The sequence below is a fragment of the Copadichromis virginalis genome, linkage group LG3 (genome assembly GCF_057382275.1).
Source record: "Copadichromis virginalis isolate Kocher_CV1m ecotype Utaka linkage group LG3, C_Virginalis_male_GT1.1, whole genome shotgun sequence".
Classification (NCBI taxonomy): Eukaryota; Metazoa; Chordata; class Actinopteri; order Cichliformes; family Cichlidae; genus Copadichromis; species Copadichromis virginalis.
The window spans coordinates 31,099,611-31,119,106 of NC_140620.1; positions in this window are offsets into that span (position 1 = coordinate 31,099,611).

Below are 19,496 nucleotides of genomic sequence, written 5' to 3' on the forward strand. Positions count from 1 at the left end.
TGCACACAGTTTTTGGAATTATAGCTTCAGGCTACACATAAGCAATGCTGATGAAAGGCTGCAAGCCTAATATTGATAACTGAAATTTTTGGGGGGGATCAAAGCAATGCAACACATTAAAAAAAGACAAGCTCAGTAGATGCAGAAACACTACATCATGAAACATCTTAAAATTGCTTTATGAAGCGTGCAGGAAGACTTTGTGATAGCCAACACGAGGAGGTTGGTTTGAACTTTCTACGATATAACCATAATTTTCTTTTGACTTGATTATTTGTTCATTCACTTCTTTATTTTTGTATATATGTTACTTATCTACTGTTAAGAATATATGAAAATCTTAAAAACTTTCAAGCACAAGGGAAAGATTCCCAGCACCCCTTAAACAATCTCAATAAATTTATCCCATTTAACCCAGTCATGGACTAATAAATCTGACTCGTTACTGAATATTTGACTTAAAATGAACTACAAAGTGTGTGAGAAGAGCACCGTGGCTCAATCGTGTTTTTAATAGTTTTATGAAACACATCTTTCTTTCTGATTTACTGGGAATATTTTTAATAGAAATGATTTGACTGTTTGTCTGTGTCTCACCTCGTCTGGATGTCTTAATTTTCTAAACAATTTATGCAGGACAAGCCGCTGCATCTCTTCATATGTCATGAAAAACTGGGTCACACCTTGCTCTGCCTCTGCTCTTGTTTTCCATCTGCCTTCCTTCCAAATATTCTTCGAGACAAGAATTTTTTGGCTAGCCCGCTTACTTCAGATCACTTTCATTTCAACTTTTATCCCCCCCACCCCACCTCTTCCTCTGTGGTCACCGGGAGGTCATACACTCGCGAAACATCCGTTGGGTTTCTCTCCCAATTCACAACCGTCCGCTCTCCAATATATTCTCACATTCTCTCCAGTTATCACATTCTCAGATGTTAGTCAAGAGGGCGAAAGGTCTTATGGATTCGAAGAATACCGAAGTTTTATGTGCACAAACACACACACACAGCCGGCCTCTGGACACCGCTTGTTCTTCAGGTTGACCCTTGCCTGTCTCTTCAGGACTCTCACCATGTAACCTCATCCTTACTGTCACAGCACATGCACACATGCGAGCAAACACACAGGAGGCAAAAACACAGATTTCTTCTAAACTAAAACACTAAAATTGAGCAGTATGTCCTACACACATACATGCACATACAGAGTGTGTGCTGACCTAGGAGTAACTTGGTGAAGTCAGCCAATAAAACACAGAGGAATCGTCGGCACGTAACTTGACATTCTAGTGGTTTATTTGGATAACCTCTTGCTGGGCTGAACCAACACACACACATACACCCGCACTCTCACACTGCAGCACAGTATTTTACATTTACGACTCTCTCGATCCTGCTAGACCCCACCGCCTTGCTAGGCCCCCAACGATGCCCTCTCATCCACCCCGCCACACACACACACACACACACACACACACACACACGTATATTCAGTCTACAAACCCTCTGTTTTTCCAGTAATTATCTCCAAACTAAGCAGTTACCCAAACACTGTAACTACAGGCCAGAGTTATTGTGAAAGCTGTACTTTTTGCTTTGTTTTGTTTTTAGCCACGTTGCGGAGCAGTTTTTAGAGATGGCAGGTTATGAAACATCTTGAAAACTACTAGATGGGCAACCATGAAGTTCTGTACCAACAGTGGAGATTCCACGACTTTGGAGCTAAATGAAATTCCTCTGCCGTCCAAGACAAGTTCACGAGGGACATTTGAACTACCTGGCAACCAGTCAGTACAGTGATGTATAAAACAGTCTTTGGGTGTTAAAAAAATCTTTCAAAAATATCTTCAATATGAACTTAATGATTATCTATAAGAATATAAAAACAAGTTAGAATGCAGAAATGCCTTCTTTTGAGTTTGAGATCATTTACTTGACCTTTGTTGTGGTCTGACCAATCAAAATGTGAAATCCCTTGTTTGGAAATTCATTTCTCCAGCCTGGCAGCTTTATCTTTAATATTCTTTGTCCAGTATATCCTCTATGCCTCCTCTGTTTGTCCATTTATTCTAATATGGTCATTTATTGGCTCCAGAACACTTGGTGGAGTCCAGAACCAGTGACTTGTGCTGCTGTTGGTGGTTGCATCCATATATTCTGTGCTTTAAGATCTAGGATTGGAAGGTATGATGAGCGTAACAAGCAGCTCTTTCTTTGCTGCAAAGCATCACCAAAATAAAAAAGTTAGAAATTATTATTCTAACAGGCCAAGATTGACCAAAACAGTCCTTTTAACGGCTTTCTTGGTGTGAGTTGTCCCCGGCTACAAATGTGTTTTTGCAATTTTTGCATTACTGCATTGAACCAGTTCCTGTGTTTAGTTTCTACTTTAAATTTGAATGTTTATGAGTGATTTACATTTGGATTGTTCTTCAACACTTCTCTGTCTTTTTCTTCTAGATAAATCACCATATGCATTTTTCCTAACTGTTACTCCTGATGACAAATACATAAGTGTTACCGCCAGCCAAGAAACTACAGAAAAAGCCCTAATTCTCTCTCTCTGTCTTTCTTTTTTAATACCATGCACGTCTGCATGTGTGTGCATGTGTGTGCGAGAGAGAACTCTTGTTCCCCCTGCTGTGTGTATCAGGTCTATATTTATGAGTCTCTGGGCTCCCACTGAAAACCAAATCTTCTTTAACTTTTAGCCCACTGTGACCCTTAGCTCAGTCTGGGTGTATGTATGGATAGGTTGTAGTGTGTGTACGTGTGAACACTGCGGCAATAGTGTCATCATTACCTCAGCCTGACCTCCGTGTGTGAGAGAGACCTGAGCAGAGGAGACTCGTTATCACCTCTTTACCTTACCGACTACTCTAAAGGGGACTACATTTCTTTACAATCGTTGTGTGCGTGTTTTTATTTAAGAACGGAGGATCTGGATTACCTTTACCTCTCACCTAATCTTGACCTTGACCCCTCGACAAAAGCTCTCTTTTGCATTATAAACCATTATAATGGCCGTGTTTTTCATTCTGTGCTTCAAACGGCCACACTGAGGTTTTGGGGAAAGTGGCACATTAGTTATTTTGCAGACACAAAAATCATCCATGTGCGCCTCATAGATCACCCGCTACACCTCAACATACAAGAGGACAACTCTAAATTGTGAGCCATATGACTGTCATTTCTAGGTAGCCAAATCTTCATGGCCCCAGCTTATATGCTAAAATCGTTTAAATCTGATACTTTGGGATAAATAAATCTGTCTTGTAGATTTGTATCTATCTTATTGATTTAAAGCAAGCATATGTAACTTCTGCAGAACTTCTGTGACCCCACCACAGGCACCAGTTATTAGAGAAGGCTTAAACACAGTAACACTGAACAATCGTAAAGTTATAAGGTAAAAAAAATTATCTGGTTAAAATATAAAAAAATTGGTTGATTTTTTTTTCCATTCTTTACACTTTATCAAGTGAGATTGCAGCATTAAAGCTAGCCCTTGTTTCTTATTTAGCAAATCCACTGCATTAGTACTGTCACTAAGTCAACACAAAAATGTAAGTAAAGTGGCTTTAGTGGATCTTAAATCAAGAGGATTTCATTTGATAATTCAACAAACTGTTCAAGATGAGTTTAGGTAACCTATCTGGTTACTTAAAATTAAGCTAAGTATGGCGACTTCCTGGCAACCTCAACCTCTAGCTGTTAGGGGGAAAACCAAATGACCAGTTGGGAAGTGGGTGTTGGAGTGTCCTGAAATTGGTCACAAGGAGGGTACTGCGCTGAAAACCTGCTGGAGTGTCCTGAAATTGGTCACAAGGAGGGTACTGCGCTGAAAACCTGCTTGTGATTGCTTTGGCAGCTAACAGAGTGCCAAGGGGAAAATGTTACACTTTAAAGTAAAAGCTAGGCCTCACCATTCCAATCAACACATTTGTAAAAGGGGGTGAGCGGAGGGTTTTCCAGTTTGTGTGTTAGGTTTTTTACAATTTCACTCCCACTTGGGGATTCATTTCCTAAGGACCAAAGCAGTTGCAAGCATTGTAAACCTCTTTGCAACCAGTTTCACAGTAGCAACTACCAGAAACCACTCACCAACCATTTTTCCTTAGCAGTGGCTGACCAGTGGTTGCCAACTGGTCTCTAGGCCCATCTGACTGGGACTTTAGTTAACTGAATTAAAAGAAATACTAGCGTTTAAGAGGAAAAAACTAACTGAAACAATACAGCATACTTACAAAACTAACTAAAATAAAAATGTTCGTTTGTCGCACCAATTACATAACACAGAAAAAAATACTAAAAGTAATAAGAAATGTAAAAAACAAATAAACTAACAACAATAAAACAGACTGAAATGAGGATAAAAGTGCTCTTGAAACTAAACTGAAACTAAAAGATTTAAAACTAAATCTAATATTGAAATCAATATATGCCGTTAACCATAAATCCATTTGGGTTATCTACCCAAAGGCTATTAGCTTTGTGGGCTTACCCGTACCACACTGGTGCATCTTAATGGCTTTCTGCACAGTGTGGCAAAGATACATTGTGAAGTACAGTTTCACGTAAGTCACATCAGCGAATGACTAAAAAGCTACTATCAACTCATAAATATGGGGAAAAAAAACATGATTATTCCTACAAATAAGCAAAATATTGACATCTGTGAGGTGAAAGTCAATTGTAACTTTAAAAACTGAGCAATGAATACCAGACGACATTTTCACAAATACAGTTTTGGGAATAAAGACCTTTACCTTAAGTCACACAGTCAAATATTCAGCCCAGCCTTGACTGGGGTTCCTCTGGTGATGTGGTTAATGTTACTGTCTCCACCCTGGTCCTATATTGGTTTCAGCTGTAGTTTAATAATGGACAGTCAGACCACAGAGATTTCACAGATATCCCAGCATGGCCAGCTTCTACCTTTAGACCTTCATGTGTGTATGCCGGTGAATTTGTGCATGTGTTTTTATGTATTTTCATCCGTTTCTATGTCATTAGCTAACTGCAGTTATTCTGCATGCTTCACAAACTAATGTGATCAGTGGCCATTTCATTGTGTGCATGTGTTTGGGTAGCATCTTTTTAAACATCTCTAATATAGGCTGACCAGGGATGCTCCACAGACAAACCCACTGTGTCATCTTCTCTTTCTCGTGGTGAAAAGCAGGCAATCCTTTGCACACGATGCATACGCTTAATGTCTTAAACTCGCTGCATTTTGGCAGAAGGTAGTTTTCTGGAATGTGGAGCACTTTGATGAAGAAGAGAATTAGTTTCTCATGTATCCCTCTGGTCTGTCTGTTGCAGGATTAATTTCATCATGAGGCCAATGGGCAAAGGAAGGGGCTTTAATGTCCTCTTCCAGGACACAGTGAGGAAGGTAATAGGCGATTTGAGAGGTTAGCTTTATTTGTGCCAGCCCATCCTGCTATTAAAGGTAAATATAAATCTAACCTTTGGACATTAGGTATTATAGTGCTGGTTAATTTTAATGGTTAATGCAATCATGGTATCTTACATGAATGAATGTACTCTTATAGAGCATGTCTTTTTTACCGTTAAGGATTGAAGGAGATTCTGAGAAAGCGGAGTAAAATGTATTAGCAACGCACTGTTTTTAATAATAATTGTGCAGGCACCAGATCCACTGTGATTATTTAGCAATTGTCATGACATTATCAAATATAATATCCATGCTACTCTGGGCAATTTCTGACTGTTTTCATATCAATGCTGTGTGGTGTCAAAGAATAGAGAAGGAATATTTGAAATACATTTTCCTGGCTGGCTTCAAAGAAGAGCACTTGCCTGTTAAGTCTGACGTCATAAGCATGTTCTAGTTTCAAATCCTCATCGAGTTGTCTATTAAAACAAGTAAGTGGTAAATGGTAAATGGCCTGTATTTGTATAGCGCTTTACTAGTCCCTAAGGACCCCAAGGCGCTTTGCACATCCAGTCATCCACCCATTCACACACATTCACACACTGGTTTTAAAACAAGTGACAAACATGTTAACAAAAACTGGACCCCAAAACAGCACTGTTCATTTGTCGTTAAACAAGCTGAAGATCAGCGGCTAGTTTAGATTCAATGAGAAAGGCAACCAGCAGTGATCAAGAATAAGGATGACTTGAATCCAGTGCTTCATTAATTGTACAACTGAGATAATCAAATGCCGTTCTAGTGAATGGCTCAATTAAGTGTGTGACCATTTCTACAACAGGAATAATGTCCAAAAAACATTTCCCTGTTTGACCGTGTTGGAGATGTAGCCTGTGGATGCCAGACTTTAAATATGTGGTGTCTTTTCAGGTTTTTCACATCCAAACCTAACTACATTTAGTAAGGTTCAGTTGGTATGTGAATGCAGGACATGCAGAGAATTAATATTTACATTCAAGGGTTTCAAACTAAACACAAAGACTCTCATAAGTTACCAACCCTGGATTTTTCAGTGGTTGTTTGAAACAATATGAGAAAAGGGAATATTAAAAAACAACTCAACTCTATTGGAAATTTAGTAATTCAAATCACACAAACTCAATGTGAATGTGATGCTAATTGAAACATCAGGAGTAAAGTTCTGCAGGAGGAAAAACTCAAACCACTCATTTTCCATCTCTCTGCTCTGCTAAATCCAGTTGGTCAATGTGGCATGCAGCTGAAATTAAAAAGCCCTGCACTGACCGTTCTCTTACCTCGCAGTAACGACTGTTATTGTTCCTCAACTGGCAAAAACTTGCAAGCTCACATTCTCAGGGAAAGCATTTGAAAAATTTCACCCACCTGTGTTTCCTTAAGGATGTCTTGGTGAGGTGAGGGCGCTTTTGAAACAGAGCCATGAAAGCTATTTACTGGTCCCGGCATGGATACACAGGCTGGCAGCTTTGTGTCTATGTGTGTATTACAGTGTGCATAATGTGTTAATGTGTAGACTGATTTTTATAAACAATGCTGTTTTATAGACACATGGACATGATCAGGTAAGCAGAAAAAGAAAACAAAAAGAACACCATTACAAACACCAGGAGGAACGTGTGTGTTCACATGTGTGCAACGATCCTATAAAGCCATAATGAGGTTCATCAAATCTGCGAAGGCGTCAAGAAACAAGCCTCTTCACACGCAAATAGAAGAAAGGTAAGTGAAGCATGGAAGGATACAGCATGGCTTTATTTCATCTCCACTGTTATTGCATCTTATCCACGGCATGCTGAGATGTTTTGGATGTGTGCTGCTTTTTTACCTTTTTTTGGGTTTTAGATTTAGCCCTCTTAATGACTTTAATGGTTACAAAAATGGTTACACTGGCTCATCTCGTGATGCCATCTTGGTCTTGCATGAAAGCACAGCCCAGTTCACCTTCAGTTGATATCTCTTGAAGACATTGCACACATACTTTAAACATGAAGTCAGAGCAGTTGTTTCTTCATACTCTTTTGCTTTAAGCAATTCTGGAATTTTGCGCACTATTATTAAACACAGGAATTTGCATCAAGAACATTTAAAGGGCCAAAAATAGAGAGAGGAGTGTAGCTTTTTAAGTAGAGGACAGATTTCCATTTTTAGGCAAGAGACCATAGTACCAGTAAGTGTTTGTTAGAAGGTAATAAAGGCAGCATATTTACTGTGGTATAAAAGCACAGTCAGACATTTGCTCATACCAGACAAAAGTAAAATGAGCACAGTAAAACCTTTAAAGAATAGCAATAAAGCCTGATCTAAAACTACGGAAGAGAAAGAGTAGAAACACTAACAAATCTGGAAATAGCATGAAACAAGTTAGTAAAAGTAAAAGACAGGTTAAGGACAGAAGAAGCGTGACAAAGAGAATAAATCTACGAGTTAAATGGTATCTAAGTCGATAAAACTGAAGAAGAAACACGAGATCAAGGCGAAAGAAGACAAAGCAGAGACTTAGAGATGGGACTAAAACGAGGTTTTCTTTCCAAATTTGAAAGGTTTCTTTTCCTTGATTCCCCGTGATGATGCTAAATCTTCTATTACACATTATACTGCCAGCAGTGTATGCAGTGTACATAATTTTATTATGTACTTTCTTTTGCTTGGCTTGAGTGGAATATTTCTCTAATGAGTTTTTTTCTGATTCTGAACCAGAAGACAAAACACTCACACGCTAATAGACAAGCATATGGAAATGAAACCGAGCAGGAGACAGGGCTTGCAGAAAGTATTCACACAGTGTTCACTTGTACTTTGATCTACAGTGTGTTTTACACAGTTCTCCTCGCACCTTTGTTTATACATAAATCAAAATGCATGTGAATAAACACTCATCCACATATAAAACTGCGTTCTCAGGCTTGATGCCTCCCACTTTGCAAACAAATACAAAAAACTTGCATTCCCTGGCAGGCAAAATACTGAAAAACAAAATCTCCAACAAAACAATGGTAGAAAACATCTCCGTGTGTGACCTCTCACACCTAAGTGACTTCGAGCCTGTTGACATGGTGTACGTGTGCACGGTGTTCACAGGTAGAGGAAAACATGCATGCTTGTGCTTGTACGTCTCTGCTCCACGGGAATATCAGCACCAAAAACACCATCAATGCCACAACCAAAACATTCAGGTTTCACAATAGTTCCAGGAAGACATCAAAGGTTATGACCTCCATCGCCTCCCTCCATCTCTGGCCTCTGTGTGCGAAATCATCAGATATCATCTCTCCTCTTTTATCACTCTGGTTTTATTGTGAACGGCTGCAGATTCACCTGCGTGACAACATGTACATTCAGTCTCCACAACCTTTTGGCCTTTACTTCACCCCGACAGCCCCGGAGCGCCACAGATTTCAGTACTTCAGTTTATGAACTTTGAACACTGTGAAATGGACTTTATGCATGTGTGAAATGGTGAGAGAAGTGATGCAACCTTCACCTGTGGTTGTCTTGAGGTATAACATACAAGTAGCCAAAACTATTTACTAGACAATATTTTAAGATTTTATCTCACAATCATCTCATGTGACGTTCAATTCAAGGAATCCAAGGAATGGACAGCAAACAGGCTTCCTGTAAAGAGAATGACACAAATACAGATATAATTTGTTATGCTGCAAATTGCTTTTGAATTGCATGGTCCACTGCACATGCTCAGTAATGTTTTAGATGGTCTGTTGCCTCGTGGTGATGGAAATTAATTGTAATTAACAGCCATATACCAAATTACACTTTGTACACTGTTTGTCCACTTGTTTGGTTAGATTGGTCTCAAAAAGGTTGCACAGGCCCAATTCTCCCCACTGAAATACATTTGTTTCAAAGTTTTAAGCAGCTGGGGATTAAGCCTCCAAGGACTCTGCTTTTGACTGCCACCCAACCCACTATGCACCAGACCTTTATGGCTCGTCCATGATTGTGACGAGTCACCCAATACCAATCTGCCTGGACTCTGGACTACCAAGGGCAAATTGCTCATGACAACACAACTGCTGGGACCACTAGGGATCCTCCACAATAATAAAGAGGTAATTAATAGAGGATACAGGACACGCTCCACTGGCCTGGGAATGCTTTGGTGTCCCTCTACAGAAAATAGCTAGAGGCTGGGGAGAGAGAGGCTTGGGTATTTCTACTAATACTGCAGCCCCAACAACCTGGATCCAGTAAAGCAGCAGAAAATGGCTTGCTGGATTGTACAAAATCACAAAGGCAAAATTGTTTCAGTGTAAATAGAGTTAAGTAATATATATATGAATGGAATCCTAAAAAAAATTGCTTGACCTGGCATGAGTAAATATTTCTCCTGGGTTTTGGGGAATTTTGCATCTGCGGTCTGCATGCCATTTCGAATTATTAACGTTATTAACGTTTACCTTCTGACCCTGTTCACAAGTTTGTTACTGTAGGTCTTAAATTGTGATAAAGAAAACACATTTTCCAGGCATGTAAAGCAACTCTTTGTTATGGTGGTTTATGACAAAAGTGATTTGTGACTACACTGCTGCAACGTGCTGCTTTTAAATGGTATTGATTACACTCTGGTAATTACTGAGCTTTAAAAAGTCCTGTAGGCAGACTTTAGATCACCAGACAGAGCAAGTCTCCCAACTTTAGCTTTATATAAAATGTATCATGGATTTGATTGTCTCTATCACCCTCAACATGGTACGCAATAGGCGCTTTTTCTAAAACACGAAATAAGTCCTTTATTGACCTGAAACAGTAATTACATACTCATAATCAAATAACACAATCCAGCAGTTCAAAGTTGATTTAATTTATCTTTCGGGCATTTTAGGGTCATAAAGGCACGAAGACCATTTTGAAGTTAGCGACCTGTTACGTCTTTTGTGGGCTCGGCAACCACTTGTTTGCACCAGAGTCACAGTCATAAATATCTGAGGAAACAAAATGACTGTCTGGATTTCAACACAGCTTTGTGTTCTTCACTGATTCCATCTGCTTGTTTGTTTCAGATATCTTTGACTGATATAAGTGGGCACAATCTGTTTTATAAGCAGTAAACATCTTTTTTATTTAGTCTACAAGCTTGATGTAGTTAAGAGACGCTTTGTTACAATGAGGCTTCAGTAAGATGTTGTCGTCAGTGCTGGAAGTTTATTTTAGGGTTGTCTGTTTTCTGATCTGGATCAGATCACCACGGCATTCGTCAAAGATAATCTGAGTTCATAGCGCTGGTGTGTGCGCCTCTGTGCATTTAGGGGTTGTCTTCAGCAGCATACACCCTCAACAGTAAGAACAAGTTGGGTTGCTAAGTTTGAGAAAATGCTGTATGTAAATTAAACAAGATATGATTACCTCATATATGTGGTAGATTTTAAATTTTTTTAAAAGTACATCATTTTCTCATCAACTGAAAAAAAAATCCCAGGATAAAATGACCCTGATATCTGTTACACCTGTTGCCTCCAGTTGTAGACTAACTTCTTGATTTTGGGGCAACCCAGAGTACTTTTAGTTCTAGGTGCAGTCTTTTAAAACTTTTAATCATTCATTTAGCCGATTTACTAAGCAGGACAAATTAGTGCAAGGCAAAAGTTGAGAACTGATATGGTCCAATACAAGAGTGAAGTCTTCTGTCAGAAACTAACGGGGACTTTGTGGGATCATTGAATTGCAGCAGCTGTTCTCCATAATATTAACTGTTAAAATCACTGGTACGATTTTTTTAGGCAGCATGTATTTCTTAGAGTCAGTGGAATGACTGACCCAAGGGCACCTGTGGGTAATTAAGCAATTTTAGCAAAATGCTAAACAAAATGTAGTGATACCTGAACATCATATTGCAAGATTCAGGCATTATTCCAACTCACTTTTCCTGTTTTCTATCGGTTGACACAGGCACTCTACCTGTGTCGACCAGGACACACTCGGGAAAAACATTCACTTCCTACGATAATAAAAGTTTTAAAAAAATATACATATACAGGGCATTATTCCGTGTGAGGACTTTAATGCTTAAAATAATGCTTTTTTTAAAATAGCTTTAATGAATATGCAAGACAGTGTCTATTGTAAACTCAGAGGTTTGATTCATTGAAATACGCTTCCTCCTAAATACTGGAGTTGGATACAGGATGTTTGTTCTGCTTCCATCTGTCAATATGTTTAAAATCACAATGATCTGAAGGTGACAGATCTACTCACCGATGCCATTGTGTACCATAGTAATCACAGGGGAAACTTGCGCTCGCATTTGTCACATGGCTGAAAGGCTGGACCCAGAAGCAGACTCCATAGACAGACTGGTTTGCAGGTCAACAAAATCTTTAATTCAGGGAAGCATTTGATGTGTGATTGGAGCGAGAGTCTCAGGTGTTGAATCCACTGGAAACAGAGAGAAAGGGGAGTTAATTCAAAGGAATAAGTTGTATGTGGTGGGTTGTGGGACGGCAAAAGGAAGGGAACTGGAGCCCTGAGGAGGGTGGGAAGATCTGACCTGTAGGTGTTTCCAGAGGAGAGAGAATCACAGGTCATGTCTGACACTGGCGTGCCCAAATAAAGCCTGTGTCTAGACCCGTATCATTCTTCAGAATATCACGTGACCAAAGTTAAACGATGCCCCGTTTCTCTGAAACGATGTGACTGCCTCATTATGTGATTCGAGCTGTTGAAAAGACGCAAGAATTTGTTTTTTGAGTGAACTGGATACAGCGGAAAAACACGCCACACACCAGATACTCGCTCGGACCGTGACAGCATTGCCTGACAAGTGCCTTATATTGTTACATTCACATTCACTGAAGTGGCCCAAATTACTATCTATTTTTAAAAAATATACAAGCATATATGTTCTTAAAGTCTGTCTGTAGAGGTACTGTGAAAATAGTCTGCATTGAGATTCATGCGGTTTGATGTCTGTCTCCACTAACGCTGCCCTTCATCATCATTGCTCTGTAACGGCGCCTCTCCGACTGGCAAAAATGAACACCGAGAATAGAATCAAAAATGATGTGAGTCACGAAACCTATTTGATGATTTGAGCTGAGGGTCACACAAATTATGACACTTTTGCTATTCTTGTGCAACACACTCCAGTTAAACTTTAACACACATGGAAGTTTAGCACCTCAATGTGCAAACATTTGAGGTTACACTCAGAATTTATGTAAAAAAAACCTTGAAACCATCTGACATACCAGTTGACTTGGTTTCTAAAACATTATCTTAATTAAAATCAAGGGTTGCTGTTCACTAAACATTTTCAGCATAATATGGGTTATCTAGAAAGTGTTCTGCTGTTTAGTGCACACATTCTTAACCTTACCAGCACACTAATATCTATAATTATGAGAGCAATGGGAGTCTTAGGGCATCTATTCTTCTCAGTCCTCTGAAAAAGGGTCTTTAGACCTTTTTCCCCTTCCAAATAAAAGTCAGAAAAATGGGCTTACTATACTCAGGCTGTTTTATTCCTCCCTATTTTTAAAACTTGCTATATTAACCCCATATATTTTCCATCTGTCATCCATTCTGCACATATATCACTTTTTTCATCTTTATTCTTACAAAGCAACCTGCATGCGAACTCTCTGCTGGCACAGAAGTGATTCAGGTGTTTTTCCACATTATGTGCGTATGTACGTGATATGATAGTATCACACAGTATGACTGGTGCAGAAGTGCGTGGAGCCATATGTTAAAAAATGTACACCACAATACGGTGCAGCTTGTTTGCAAAAGTGTGGAAATGCATGAGTGTGTGTGTGTGTGTGTGTGTGTGTGTGTGTGTGTGTGTGTGTGTGTGTGTGTGTGTGTGTGTGAAAAAGGGAAAGAGTCAGGTGTCAAGTTTAGCCCCTGATCGACCCAACCTGGGAATGATCTAGCCTCAGTGGGGGAAGCCAAAACTGCTCCTCTATGTTTGTATGTTTGAAGGTGTGTCATGTGTTGTATTTATATGTGTGTGTGTGTGTGTGTGTGTGTGTGTGTGTGTATTTTCCAAAGGTGTGTTGCATGCATGTGTGTGTGTAACCCAGGGATGACTCACAAACCATCTGGAGGCCAGATGCAGGTTAGAAAACTACTCTCTCTCCTCTCTCCCTGCCTGCCTCCAGCTGCTGTTAGTTCCCTTAGTTAACCCATGAACTTTAACCTCTACACCGCGGAATAGGTGTGTGTGTGTGTATATGTGTTTCTTCCTCATAGAGTAAACGGTGAGGTCGCAACCTTTCTAAAAAGTCATGAACTCTCTCTTTGTGACCTCTGGAGTTCAAGTTCACTAATTGGCCTTGTTCCCATTTTAAGAGAATCCATTTTTTTCACACTCATTTTTTCCTGCCTAAACTTCCTGCCACCTCATACAGTGATTAAGTCGAGAGAAAATGGGTCACAGACGTTTTTTTCTGAGACTCATAAAAACTTTACCAAAATTACATTTTTTGTACTTTATTCACCTCATATATAAAACACATGTCATATAAAACTCCTAAATGTGAAAATAGTTAACTAGAGAAAGAAAGCGATTACTTTAGAAAACTAAGGACGCTTATCTTTCTCTGATGCTGTCTTCCACGCAAACACAGATTTAAGTACCATAGTGCAGGTGCTAAACTTTTAAGGAGAAGCCAAATGCAATTATGCATGAATGTCTTTTAAAATGGGAGGTGCCGCCGCAGTTAAAATAATCGCAAATTGCTGGATTTCCAAGCAATGTTCAGTTTATTACGGATGCCAGATGTGTATCAGCAATACAGAGATAGGGGTATGATAGAACAAGGTAAAGTACCCTTGATTTATTCCAGTAAGGAAAGTCATTCTCTGCATTTAATTCTTTAAGTGCTTTGGTAAACGGGTGACTGACAGGGGGATTAAATTAATCTGTTTTTAACAGCAGACGAAAACGGCTCTCGTGGAGGAAACCTGGGTCTTGGAATTAGAGGCAAGTTCAGTATCCAAAGGATATCTTTCAGTTATCTGTCTTAACTTAGCCTGACATCAGCAATCAGGGTCAACGATGAAACAAAGGATGCTATCAGCTTGATAAGTCAAAGGAGCTTGCAAAGAAAAGCGTCTGGACTTCTTTAGGTTGCTTGAAGACGTTTCACCTCTCATCCGAGAAGCTTCTTCAGTTCTAAGGTCAAATGGTGGAGAGTCCCAGATATAAACCTAGTGGGAGTGACCCCCACAGAAGTCCAGACGCTTTTCTTTGCAAGCTCCTTTGACTACGATGACCTGGATGACTGAGAACCTTCACAGACATCAGCTTGATAAGTTCACCCATGATTTATTAGTCTAGATATCAGCGGTTTATGGCCACTCACATACGTGTATGAGTGCACTGGCAGCAGAGCGACTGATTTTACAAGGAAAGGTAAAACAATAAAATGAGGAAAAATATGAAGAGGTTTAACATACAATACAGGCTTAAAGTAACACAGTATATGAATATGTGCCAAGGGAACAGTGCAATACAGTATATTATTAAAAAGACCCAATGAATGGCTGTAAGCTTGCAATAATAAAGTTTAGCCTATTTGAGTACAGGAAGGAGAGCCATCAAAAAAAAAGACGTCAAATAACAACTGTTTACTGAGCAGTTAACAGACATCTCAGTATCATACCTCTATCACTAAGACATGGGATAATCTGATGGATTATAATTGTTGGTCCATTAAATTAATGTTTTAATGTGTATGAATAGTTTTACTTTTTATTCTTTCAGCCTCAGTGATATTTACCATCATGAGAGCCAGGAATAAGTATAAAAAACAGCATTCAAAGACAGCTCTGCCTTTGGGTTGACTGTAGCTCAGCAGGACGAGAGATCATCTACTAATCAGAAAGTTGGTGGTTCGATACCTGGCTGTTCTAGTTTACAAGTGTCCTCGGGCAAGATGCAGGAGCAGAAGTTGGTCTTTGATGCATCCATCAGAGTGTAAATGATACATGTCAAGCATGTAGGTGTGAAAAAAGTGCTTGTCTAAATGGGTGAATGAAGCATGTTTATAAAAAGCTTTGAGGATGCGTTTTGAGACAAAAAGTAATTAATAAGAGATATTTACTTGCAAATTTAATATAGAAGTAGAAATAAGTTTCTCCGATCTTTCTTACTGATGCTTGTCAGGAAAAGAAAACACTTCAGACAGTTCCAACTATGCATGTGAAGAGGTCTGAGAGAGCTTCAAGGAATGGTGATGCTGTTTTCCAGAGAACTGATTTCAAACCTGTTGATCTCTAATCTCGAACATAACCTGGGTTGGAGCAGTTTAGTTCCACATCACAGTAAATTACCAAGGTGAATGGCTTTCATAATACTGAAAACACAGAGTTAACTCTGAAGTTACCCTGATAAGCCCACATCCTGCCTCAGTGCTGGATAAATTCAGTGCAAGATTTCACACGTTCTTCTTTTTTGTCTTTAAGCTTTTCTATTTAGGGGTCACTACAGAGAATTATCTGCCTTCATCTCCCTATCATTTTCCTCTGTCACTCCAACCCATTTTGTCACATCGAAATACAGTATTTTAAGTTCTACTGGCAGAATTAACCCGAGGATCATTTTGTTTTAAAGTTTTCTTCAGTGTGACGTCAATTAATCATTCCAGCCATGGGCACACTAGCATATTTAGCATACCTGTAATATAACACATTTCCCATAGTCAAAAGAAATACAAGCTTAAAGTGAGTTTGAAGCCAGTTCAGTCTTCTTGCTAGTATAATGCTAAGTATCCATGCATTCCATTAACGGCTTATCTTACTTGTGTAATGAAGAGGGTCAGGAACTTTCGTGTTCAGTTTCTTCAGAAGAAAGTTCGGGAGAAATATCTGTGCTTTAAAAAGATTTAAATTGCTTTGGCAGTTGAGTTGAAAGTTAGAGAGCTGGACCTTTTTGTGAAACCAGGAGTCTGTCTTCACAAAAAGTGGATGACGCTGAATCGGGCCCGAAAGTTTTATACCCCAACAAACACATAAATATTATGACCACATCTTCTTCTGGAACCAATGTGGCAGTCTTGTTGTCTTACTTCGAGTCTCCACGTCCGTCCATGTTCTCCCTTGTGTGTGCTCCTTTTCCTGGAATGACAGAGACAGAAAAACACCCCCCTGCCTAGCCTTGGTTATTTAATATTATCCTGATACTGATTCTTATTTGTTTTTGGTCTCCTTGGGCCTAGAAAATATCATCCTGACTGTTATCTGACGTGGTGTGTAAGCATGCAGCAAAAGACCCTCAGAGCTTCAACGTCAGTTCTCAATATTTCTCCGGACCTTCTAAAACATGGAGCACCAACTCAATAAAGAGCACATGCGATGTTTATATAAAAATCATAAAAAGAAGCTTTGTTTAATCATTTTAAATCCTAACAGAATGTTCTCCAACTGGCAATGGGTGAGAGGTAGTGTACACCCTGGACCGATCACCAGTCTGTCACAAGTCCAACAGAGAAGGACACTCATTCATGCTCACATTCACACCTACGGCTAATTTGGGATCACGATGACTGGTGAGAGGAAGCCACAGAACCTGGAGAACCCACCAGGAAGAACATACCCATATGGAAAAGATATATATAAATCTTATAAAGTTTGTATCTGTCTTGTGTGAAACTTGTATGAAAAGCATATATGTGTGAAAACAGATATAAGATCCCTTGAAAAATTATATAATGAAACTTGTATGTTTTGGATACTTACTAAAACAATGTATGAAAGTAATGCGAAAGTGGCCACTTTCATGAGTAATCACATATAAGTTTTTACTATTTCTTTTCCATATGGGTACCAACAGTGAAGAAATGCAGTGTTTTGATTGCTGTTGATGACAAGCAACAGTCATTGACTGCTGTTGACTGCTGGACATTATGAACAATGCTGGGCATCCTCTGCACACGGCCATAAACAACCAGAAGAGTCTGTTCAGTGACAGGTTGCTTCTCCCCAAGACAAGAACTAACAGACTTAAAAACTCCTTTGTCCCACACGCCATCAGACTGTTTAACTCCTCTCTGGAGGGGAGAGGGAGGGGAAACAGGAGGACAAAGGAGGTGGGAACAACTAAGCTGTAGTGCCTCTTCACCTCACTGTACAATACCTTGTGCAATACTTTTTGTAAATAGTCAACAGTGCAATAGACTCAATACTTGAGATGTGCAATTCACTTGTATTTTTATTTTTTATTCCTATTTATTCTATTTATCCCCTTTGTATATTTTATTTATATTTGTCTCTGTATTTATATATGTGTGTGTGTGTGTGTGTGTGTGTGTGTGTAGATATATATATATATATATATATATATATATATATATATATATATATATATATATATATATAACATTCTGTAACTGTAACTTCTGTCGGTGCTGTGCTTTTTTGGAAATCGAATTTCCCAGAGGAACCCACCCGAGGGATTAATAAAGTTCTATCTTATCTTATCTTATCTCATGATCTGGGTTTAGATGCAATTGAGCGCACTGATCTCCAAAAGTTGATTCTGTTCATCTGGACGTAGGTTTTTGTGGGAGAAACGTTTCGTCACTCATCCAAGTGACTTCTTCAGTCTCAGCTGACTGCAGGTTTGACTGAAACCAGCCCAGTGAAGGAACAATGGGCTGGGAGGTCAGTTCCTTAATCTTAATTATGCAGATTCTCATGTCTATTGATCAACAACCACTGATCAATGGCCATGACTACCATTCACAGAGAGTTGGCTGCAATCACAGCATTGTAAGATGGTGAAAGATGTACCCATAGGCCCCCTCCTTTCCCTTTTCACGTAAATGGCCTCCTTGACTCCGCGCTCAAAACAGCATTCCTTCCTGTCAGTCTTCTTGACTCCTCCCTCCCTGAGCGCAGAGCTGGTTTCAGCCATTATGCAATGTACTGTTTATAAGATTGGGGAAACCTATAGTCAGCTGAGACTGAAGAATGGTAAATGGACTGATTTTTATATAGCGCTTTTCTACTCTCCCGGAGTACTCAAAGCACTGTATACAACATGCCTCATTCACCCATTTGCACCCACTCATACAAGCACTTCTAAACACAAGTGCAAACTAAACTACATTCACACACATTCATACGCCGATGAACGCATCGGAGGGCAACTTGGGGTTAGTATCTTGCCCAAGGATATTTGGCATGCAGACTGGGGAAGCCAAGAATCGAACCACCAACCTTCCGATCAGTAGTTGATGATCTGCTCTACCACCTGAGACACAGCCACCCCACCCGTCACCTGGATGGGTGACGAAACGTTTCTCCCACAAAACGCTACGTCCTGATGAACAGAATCAACTTTTGGAGATTTACTTACCTGGATGATTGAGAATGCATCAAGAAGTGCACTGATAATGTTTATTTCTAAGGCAGTTGTTTATTGCCAAGATAAAAAGGCAATAACATAACTCTGTGACACACAGAGATTCAAAACATGCTTTAAAGCAACCTAACGATCTTCTCTGAAAATTACAAAAACTGTTTAGTACATTCAGACTTCTACACTGACTGCAGTAAATGAACAGCCTTTCTTTGAGGCTTTAAACTCTAACTACCCAGCTCTGTATAAAAAAGTAAAAAGAAAACAAATAACCTTCCATCCCTGTGTAATCCACCCCAATTCATTTTGGGCAAGAGAGTAAAAGAATAAGATAATTACAAAATAATTGTATCTATCTGACAAGTTTGGGAGACACAATGTGGGAACTTAATGAGGATAATGTCTCAAAAGCAGCCACAATGTTTCCACAGCATAAGAACAAAGACGATCCATCACAGCGGTAACACACACAGAGGCCGCTGCAGGCCATTCTTTGTAGATGAAACACGTGTTTATTTGCTGTTGAATATTTCTCCAGCAGCACCGACCCAAAGTCTTACCAGTAAATCATCAAAATAATCTCATGTACATGTGTGCCTTCTCTTACCAATAAACCAGTAAAACAACGTAACGTAGCGGCAGAGCTAGGTTTTTTGTCTGTTGTTCAGCCAGATGTTCTGATTTCACCCCAAGAGCAGCTTAGTTTGTGCATGGGCTGGCAAACACATACTTA